Consider the following 9,989-nt stretch of genomic DNA (forward strand, 5'->3'; position numbering starts at 1 on the left):
TTAAAAACGGTTACAATAAATTAATAAATAAAACGAAACACAAATAAGATAGTGCTTGTGGATTCATGAACTGTTCAGAAATCTGATGGCAGAGGGGAAGAAGCCGTTCATAAGTCATTGACTGTGGGTCTTCAGACTCCTGTACCTCCTCCCCGATGGTAGTAATTAGAAGAGAGCACGTCCCGGATGGTGAGGGTTCTCAGTGATGGATTTCGACTTTTTGAGGCGTCGTCTTTTGAAGATGTCCTTGATGGTGGAGAGATTGAGCCCATGATGGAGCTGGTTGAGTTCATCCCCGTCCGCAGCCTCTTGTCATCCTGTGCATTGGAAGCTCCATACTGGACGGTGATGGAACCAGTCAGAATGTTCCCTGTCACCTGTAGAAAGGTTAAGAGTCTTTGATGACATCTGGAATCTCCTAATGAAGTAATGAAATGAATTATCTTTATTGTCATTGAATAGTACCACTTGTCATGCACCAATACAGCGAAAATGAGTTTGCAACTCTCATACTCAATGCTATAAAACAACAAATAAAATAAATACACAATAAATAAAATCAAGTAACCAGCCAGTACACGCAATGTCCAGCAGTACAAAAGCACAACTCAGATGCATGACAGCCATAAACCCAGTATTAAAGTAGCAATATAACAAATTTATGGATGATGCTTGATCGATTGGTTCAGAGCAATTATAGCTCCGGGGAAAAAGCTATTTTTCATTCTGGAAGTGCGGGCATAGAAAATCTTATAACATCGGCCACAATGTTCACGATTGCATCTAAAGATATTTGGAGCCAGGATGCTGCCCTGAGGAGCAGTGGTGGTGATCACTTAGAGCAGAGATGATTGTCTCTCCGACAACAACAACCACCTTCCTCTGTGTAGGGACTGACTCCAAACTGGAGTGTGTCCGCATCGGAGCTCGAGACAAAGCAGCTCATCGTCATGCATGTTATTAGCCTTCGGACTTAACGCTGGTTTCGACCATTTCAAATAACCAGCTTTTCCAGTTTGCGTCAGACTTTGCACACATAATCCATATCTTTCCATCCCCTGCACGTTCACATATCTATCAACCCCTTAAACACCACCATTCTGTCTGTTCCACAGCCACTCCAAGCAGCACGTTCCAGGCAGCCACCACTCTCAGTGTAAAAATCTGTCCCCCACCCCCACATCTCCTTTAAATGTTCCCCCTCTTAAACACATGTGCTGTAGTATTTGCTGTCTCTGCCCATTCTGACTGTCTATTCTATCTATGCCTCCCATAATTTTATTTTTCTTTTGCCCGTCACTCTTCCCATCTACATCCCTCAGACAATTCACTCCTTACACCACTCCTTACACCTTCTTTTAAGAATTTTCTTTAAACCAGCTTCTTTGACCAAGCTTTGCCTGTTTATTTCTTATTTGGAGTCTTATTTATTTGTTTATTTCTGATTTCGAGTCATAGAGCAGAACAACACAGAAACAGGTCTCCTGGCACATCTAATCTGCACTGAACTGTAATTCTGTTTAGTCCCATTGACCCACACTTGCAGCATGGTCTTCCATACTTCTCTCACCCACACTTCTCTTCAATGTTGAAATTAACCTCGCATTCACCACTTCCACTGGCAGCTCGTCCTGCACTCTCATCACCCTCTGAGTGAAGAAGTTCCCCCTCGTCCTGCCCTCAAACAACTCACCTCTCACCCTTAACCCATGACCTCTAGCTCTAGTCGCACCCAACCTAAGTGGAAAAAGCCAGCTTGCATTGACCCTATTTATAGCCCTCATAATTTTGCATCTAATGCTCCTAATACTGATTCGAAAGGAATAATTACTAAAAGTGGAGGGAGAAAGGAAACTAGTTCTGTTTACAGCAATGAATGTTTGTACACGTGTTGGAATTTTAAATGGAGTATCATTATGGGAGCTCAATTGTATGTAAGGGCATTCATAATCTGGGGATAGACTGTACCATTCACCAAAATAAACTCCAAAGAAACACCAAAGCAAATTAATGTTGCAGCTGTATCAAAGCCTGGTTCGACCACATTTGGAATATTGTGTTCATTTCTGGTCACCTCATTATAGGAAGGATGTGGAAGCTTTGGAGAGGATGCAGAGAAGATTTACCAGGATGCTGCCATGATTAGAGAGTAGGTTGAGCAAGGAAGGGTTACAGATCTCCAGCTAAAGAAGTCCTTTCAACTACTACCCTCTGTCTTTTATGATCAAGCCAGTTCTGAATCTAAACAGCCAACTCGCTGTGGTTCCCATGCATCCGAATCTGGATTAGCCTCCCACATGGGACTTTGACAAGTGCCTCATTAAAATCCAGGTAGACAGCATCCACTGCCTCAGAATTGAAGGATGTCCCTTCTGAACAGAGAGGAGGAGCAGTTTCTTTAGCTGGAGGGAGGTGGATTTATGGAAAATGGCAGGATACTTGGTAGTGTGGAGGAGCAGAGGGATCTGGGGGTACATGTTCACAGATCTCTGAAAGTTGCCTCACAGGTAGATAGGGTAGTTAAGAAAGCTTATGGGGATGTTAGCTTTCATAAGTCGAGGGATAGAGTTTAAGAGTCGCGAGGTAATGATGCAGCTCTATAAAACTCTGGTTAGGCCACACTTGGAGTACTGTGTTCAGTTCTGATCGCCTCACTATAGGAAGGATGTGGAAGCATTGGAAAGGGTACAGTGGAGATTTACCAGGATGCTGCCTGGTTTACAGAGTATGCATTATGATCAGAGATTAAGGGACCTAGGGCTTTACTCTTTGGAGAGAAGGAGGATGAGAGGAGACATGATAGAGGTGTACAAGATAATAAGGGGAATAGATAGAGTGGACAGCCAGCACCTCTTCTCCAGGGCACCACTGCTCAATACAAGAGGACATGGCTTTGAGGTAAGGGGTGAGAAGTTCAAGGGGGATATTAGAGGAAAAATTTTTACTCAGAGAGCGGTTGGTGCGTGGAATGCACTGCCTGAGTCAGTGGTGGAGGCAGATACACTAGTGAAATTTAAGAGACTACTAGACAGGTATATGGAGGAATTTAATGTGGGGGCTTATATGGGAGGCAGGGTTTAAGGGTCGGCACAACATTGTGAGCCAAAGGGCCTGTACTGTGCTGTACTATTCTATGAAAACATTGCCACAGATAGCCATGAAGGACATATATCGTTGGTGTATTTAAAGCTTAGGTTAATAGCTTCTTGATTAGTAAGGGCATCAAAGATTATGGGGAGAAGGCAGGAGAATGGGGTTGAGAGGGAAAGTAAATGGTGGAGCAGATTTGATGGGCCAAATGGCCTAATTCTGCTCCTATGTCTTATGGCCTTGTGATAAAGATAAACTCTTGATTTCCTCTTGATTGGAGGGTGGCTAATGTAACCCCACTTTTTAAAAAAGGAGGGAGAGAGAAACTGGGGAATTATAGACCGGTTAGCCTAACGTCGGTGGTGGGGAAACTGCTGGAGTCAGTTATCAAGGATGTGATAACAGCACATTTGGAAAGCAGTGAAATGATCAGACAAAGTCAGCACGGATTTGTGAAAGGAAAATCATGTCTGACGAATCTCATAGAATTTTTTGAGGATGTAACTAGTAGAGTGGATAGGGGAGAACCAGTGGATGTGGTATATTTGGATTTTCAAAAGGCTTTTGACAAGGTCCCACACAGGAGATTAGTGTGCAAACTTAAAGCACACGGTATTGGGGGTAAGGTATTGGTGTGGGCGGAGAATTGGTTAGCAGACAGGAAGCAAAGAGTGGGAATAAACGGGACCTTTTCAGAATGGCAGGCGGTGACTAGTGGGGTACCGCAAGGCTCAGTGCTGGGACCCCAGTTGTTTACAATATATACTAATGACTTGGATGAGGGAATTAAATGCAGCATCTCCAAGTTCGCGGATGACACGAAGCTGGGTGGCAGTGTTAGCAGTGAGGAGGATGCTAAGAGGATGCAGGGTGACTTGGATAGGTTGGGTGAGTGGGCAAATTCATGGCAGATGCAATTTAATGTGGATAAATGTGAAGTTATCCACTTTGGTGGCAAAAATAGGAAAACAGATTATTATCTGAATGGTGGCCGATTAGGAAAAGGGGAGGAGCAACGAGACCTGGGTGTCATTATACACCGGTCATTGAAAGTGGGCATGCAGGTACAGCAGGCGGTGAAAAAGGCGAATGGTATGCTGGCATTTATAGCGAGAGGATTCGAGTACAGGAGCAGGGAGGTACTACTGCAGTTGTACAAGGCCTTGGTGAGACCACACCTGGAGTATTGTGTGCAGTTTTGGTCCCCTAATCTGAGGAAAGACATCTTTGCCATAGAGGGAGTACAAAGAAGGTTCACCAGATTGATTCCTGGGATGGCAGGACTTTCATATGATGAAAGACTGGATGAACTGGGCTTGTACTCGTTGGAATTTAGAAGATTGAGGGGGCATCTGATTGAAACGTATAAGATCCTAAAGGGATTGGACAGGCTAGATGCAGGAAGATTGTTCCCGATGTTGGGGAAGTCCAGAACGAGGGGTCACAGTTTGAGGATAGAGGGGAAGGTTTTTAGGACCGAGATTAGGAAAAACTTCTTCACACAGAGAGTGGTGAATCTGTGGAATTCTCTGCCACAGGAAACTGTTGAGGCCAGTTCATTGGCTATATTTAAGAGGGAGTTAGATATGGCCCTTGTGGCTACGGGGGTCAGGGGGTATGGAGGGAAGGCTGGGGCGGGGTTCTGAGTTGGATGATCAGCCATGATCATAATAAATGGCGATGCAGGCTCGAAGGGCCGAATGGCCTACTCCTGCACCTATTTTCTATGTTTCTATGTTTCCTCACTGAAGGCCAATTCTCAGCAGTGGCCGCACTTTGACTTCATTGCCCCAAACCCTTGTGGCTTGTGAGGAGGGTGTGAAGTGACGGGTGGTGGCATTGTAACTAGCTTAATGGTTTACAGCCCCAGCGAGTGGGGTTCGATTCCCATGCAGTCTGTAAGGAATTTGTACCTTCTCCCTGTGACTATGTGGCTTTCCTCCAATTTCCCCTCACGTTTCAAAGACATATATGTTAGTGAGGGTTAGTAAGTTGTGAGCATACTATGTTGGTTCCAGAAGCACGGCTACATTTGCAGGCTGCCCCCAACACATCCCCAGACAGCGTTGGTCATTGACGCAAATGACACATGTTTCAATGTACATGTGATAAATAAAGCTAATCTTTCTCTTTCTTTCTTTCTCAGTAGAAGGGATTAGGGATAAGGAATATGAGAGCTGGGGCAGTAGTCCTGCTGTTATATGTGGCTGATCAGAGACGTTCCCAAAGTCCCTGCTGACTATATCTGCAGGGAGTATGTTCAGTTGCAGCTTCTGTCTACCATACTGAACAGCTGGGACCCATATGGAGAATCTGCTATGTGGAAAATGTGGTCGACGTTATACTTAGGAAGGTCATGCCAAAGCTAAGGGGAGATGGGTGGCCACCAGGGGAAGCAGGAACAGCAGGCTCAAAATGTTGGAGGAACCCAGCAGGCCAGGCAGCGTCTCGGAAAAGGGTACAGTCGACGTTTCGGGCCAAGACCCTTCCGCAGGACTGTTGAAGGATCTACCCCGAAGCACCGACTGTACTCTTTCCTGAGACGCTGCCTGGCCTGCTGAGTTCCTCCAGCATTTTGTGAGTGTTGCTCGGATTTCCAGTATCTTGTTCATGTCGTGCAGGAGTTCTCTCGAGACAGGTCATTCCAGTAACAGAGTCAGTGATGGAAAACAGCCCATCGGCCCAACTGGTCCATGCTGACCAAGATGCCCATCTAAGTTAGTCCCATTAGCCTGTGTCTAGCCCATATTCCTCTAAACCAAAGATTCCGAAAGTGGGTGACTTCATGGTAGGAGTTTCTAAGGGGGCAATAAAGGAGGCAATGGGAGGACAGTTTGAAATTAAGAAATGAATTATTTATTATAAGTATTTCATCCTCAGTGCCTCATAATTGATTACAATGACCCTATAATTACCTCATCTGTTTTTAACCCACCATTCTCTTAGACTTCACTCAATTAGACTTCATTATAGTTGTAGAGAAGCAATGTGACACTTCAGCATGAGAAAAAACTGAAAAAATTGTGTTATTTCTGGACGCAACCTGCACGTTATTGCCATTCACTACTGTAGTACAGTGTTAGCTAATACAATTCCCATACTCTAATCACACCGTGACACACATTCGTGTGAATTAGGGTATGGCATTCAGTGCAGAATCTGACCTTACGAATTATCTTGGCTGCATTCCTGTAGCAACGGCTCAACTGAGATATCACTGCCCCACTTTGTGATGTTCAGTCAGAATCAGGCTTTGCCTGAACTATGATGACATATTTTTCCCTTTTATTGATCACAGTGCTGGAGTTAAGCTTAAGCATGGGTGGTTGACCATGATCAATAATCCATAATGAAAATGGCAGAAGCAAACCAAATGGAAAAGGAGTGTAGACAGCAGAGTGCAGGGTAGCTGAAATCTGGATTAATTCCAGCACCAAGCAACCAACAGCAGACAATATGTCTGATATGCGAAAAAGTTTCTTTCAAATGAGCCAATGAAACTGTCCAGGATCCATAGAACCATAGAAACCATAGAAACTACAGCACAGAAACAGGCCCTTTGGCCCTTCTTGGCTGTGCCGAACCATTTTCTGCCTAGTCCCACTGACCTGCACACAGACCATATCCCTCCATACACCTCCCATCCATGTATCTGTCCAATTTATTCTTAAATGTTAAAAAAGAACCCGCATTTACCACCTCGTCTGGCAGCTCATTCCATACTCCCACCACTCTCTGTGTGAAGAAGCCCCCCTAATGTTCCCTTTAAACTTTTCCCCCCTCACCCTTAACCCATGTCCTCTGGTTTTTTTCTCCCCTTGCCTCAGTGGAAAAAGCCTGCTTGCATTCACTCTATCTATACCCATCATAATTTTATATACCTCTATCAAATCTCCCCTCATTCTTCTACGCTCCAGGGAATAAAGTCCTAACCTATTCAACCTTTCTCTGTAACTGAGTTTCTCAAGTCCCGGCAACATCCTTGTAAACCTTCTCTGCACTCTTTCAACCTTATTTATATCCTTCCTGTAATCTGGTGACCAAAACTGAACACAATACTCCAGATTCGGCCTCACCAATGCCTTATACAACCTCATCATAACATTCCAGCTCTTATACTCAATACTTCGATTAATAAAGGCCAATGTACCAAAAGCTCTCTTTACGACCCTATCTACCTGTGACGACACTTTTAGGGAATTTTGTACCCAGATCCCTCTGTTCCACTGCACTCCTCAGTGCCTTACAATTAACCCTGTATGTTCTACGTTGGTTTGTCCTTCCAACGTGCAATACCTCACACTTGTCAGTATTAAACTCCATCTGCCATTTTTCAGCCCCTTTTTCCAGCTGGTCCAAGTCCCTCTGCAGGCTCTGAAAACCTTCCTCACTGTCTACTACACCTCCAATCTTTGTATCATCAGCAAACTTGCTGATCCAATTTACCATATTATCATCCAGATCATTGATATAGATGACAAATAACAATGGACCCAGCACTGATCCCTGTGGCACACCACTAGTCACAGGCCTCTACTCAGAGAAGCAATTCTCTACCACCACTCTCTGGCTTCTTTCATTGAGCCAATGTCTAATCCAATTTACCACCTCCCATGTATACCTAGCAACTGAATTTTCCTAACTAACCTCCCATGCGGGACCTTGTCAAAGGCCTTACTGAAGTCCATGTAGACAATATCCACTGCCTTCCCTTCATCCACTTTCCTGGTAACCTCCTCGAAAAACTCCAACAGATTGGTCAAACATGACCTACCATGCACAAAGCCATGTTGACTCTCCCTAATAAGCCCCTGTCTATCCAAATGCTTGTAGATTCTGTCTCTTAGTACTCCCTCCAATAACTTACCTACTACTGATGTTAAACTCACCGGCCTATAATTTCCCGGATTACTTTTCGATCCTTTTTTAAACAATGGAACAACATGAGCCACTCTCCAATCCTCCGGCACTTCACCCGTAGACAGCGACATTTTAAATATTTCTGCCAGGGCCCCCGCAATTTTAACACTAGTCTCCTTCAAGGTCCGAGGGAACACTCTGTCAGGTCCCGGGGATTTATCCACTTTAATTTTCCTCAAGACAGCAAGCACCTCCTCCTTTTCAATCTGTACAGTTTCCATGGTCTCACTACTTGATTCCCTCAATTCCATAGATTTCATGCCAGCTTCCTTAGTAAATACAGACGCAAAAAACCTATTTAAGATCTCCCCCATTTCCTTTGGTTCCGCACAAAGCCGACCACTCTGATCTTCAAGAGGACCAATTTTATCCCTTACAATCCTTTTGCTCTTAATATACTTGTAAAAGCTCTTTGGATTATCCTTCACTTTGACTGCCAAGGCAACCTCATGTCTTCTTTTTGCCCTCCTGATTTCTTTCTTAAGTATTTTCTTGCACTTCTTATACTCCTCAAGCACCTGATTTACCCCCTGTTTCCTATACATTTCATACAACTCCCTCTTCTTCTTTATCAGAATTGCAATATCCCTTGAGAACAAAGGTTCCTTATTCCTATTCACTTTGCCTTTAATCCTGACAGGAACGTACAAACTCTGCACTCTCAAAATTTCTCTTCTGAAGGCTTCCCACCTACCAATCACATCTTTGCCAGAGAACAACCTGTCCCAATCCATACTTTTTAGATCCTTTCTCATTTCTTCAAATTTGGCCTTCTTCCAGTTCAGAACCTCAACCCTAGGACCAGATCTATCCTTGTCCATGATCAAATTGAAACTAATGGTGTTATGATCACTGGAACCAAAGTGCTCCCCTACACAGACTTCTGTCACTTGCTCTAATTCGTTTCCTAATAGGAGATCCAATATTGCATCCGCTCTAGTTGGTCCCTCTATATACTGATTTAGAAAACTTTCCTGAACACATTTTACAAACTCTAAACCATCCTTGGACATTTGAAGAGAATACACTCTGATGAAGCAAACAAGAACTTGGCTTCTTTTCGGTCACTCTGTGCAGACTTTCTGAAATGGAAAACACTTCAAAACATATTTGCTAGCGCTTCACAACAAAACAGCGGTGGATGTGTGCTTCATGCAACGTTTCATTGCCCATTGCTAAGTCTGGGAAGCCCCATACAATTGGAGAAGAGCTGATTTATGGTTTTGCATGAGTCACCAGACCAAATAATTAAAACGATTCCGCTCAGTGACAACGCTGTTCAAAGACAAAGAGATAAAACGTCTAAGAATGTGAAAGACATATTGTGCAACATACCTAGGACATCAAAGTTTGCTCTGCAGTTGGATGAATCAACTTTGCTGGGCATCGAATCTTTATTGCTTGGTTATGTTCGCTTCATGAAAGATGAAAGATAGTTCAAGAGTTGTTACTTGCAAGGGGACGAGAAACAAATACAGGGGGGGAGTCAATATTAACCGTTATATCCTCTGTTGGCAGCACCAATCTTTGAGGCAGTGCAGTAGCATAGTGGCCAGTACCAGCAACCCAGGTGCCTTTAAGGACTTTAAGCACGGGTTTGCTCTGGATGTGCTGGTCTCCTTCCACACTCCAAAGATGTACTGGTTGATAGGTTAATTGGTCATTGTAAATTATCCTGTGATTAGGTTAGGATTAAATTGGGGATTGCTGGGTGGCACGTCTCAAATAGATAAATAGATAGATAGATATTCATTAATCTGTTTAATGATTTATTTATTTCAGGTTGTTGAGCAATTTTTCAAAGAGAAGGACACTGTACACCCATGATTGTGTAGCCAAGTTTCCATCAAACTCAATATATAAGTTTGCTGATGACACAACAATTGTAGGCCGTATCTCGGGTAATGATGAGTTTGAGTACAGAGAGGAAATTAAGAACCTAGTGGCATGGTGCGAAGACAATAATCTATCCCTCAATG

The sequence above is a fragment of the Mobula hypostoma genome, chromosome 20 (assembly GCF_963921235.1).
Source record: "Mobula hypostoma chromosome 20, sMobHyp1.1, whole genome shotgun sequence".
Lineage (NCBI taxonomy): Eukaryota > Metazoa > Chordata > Chondrichthyes > Myliobatiformes > Myliobatidae > Mobula > Mobula hypostoma.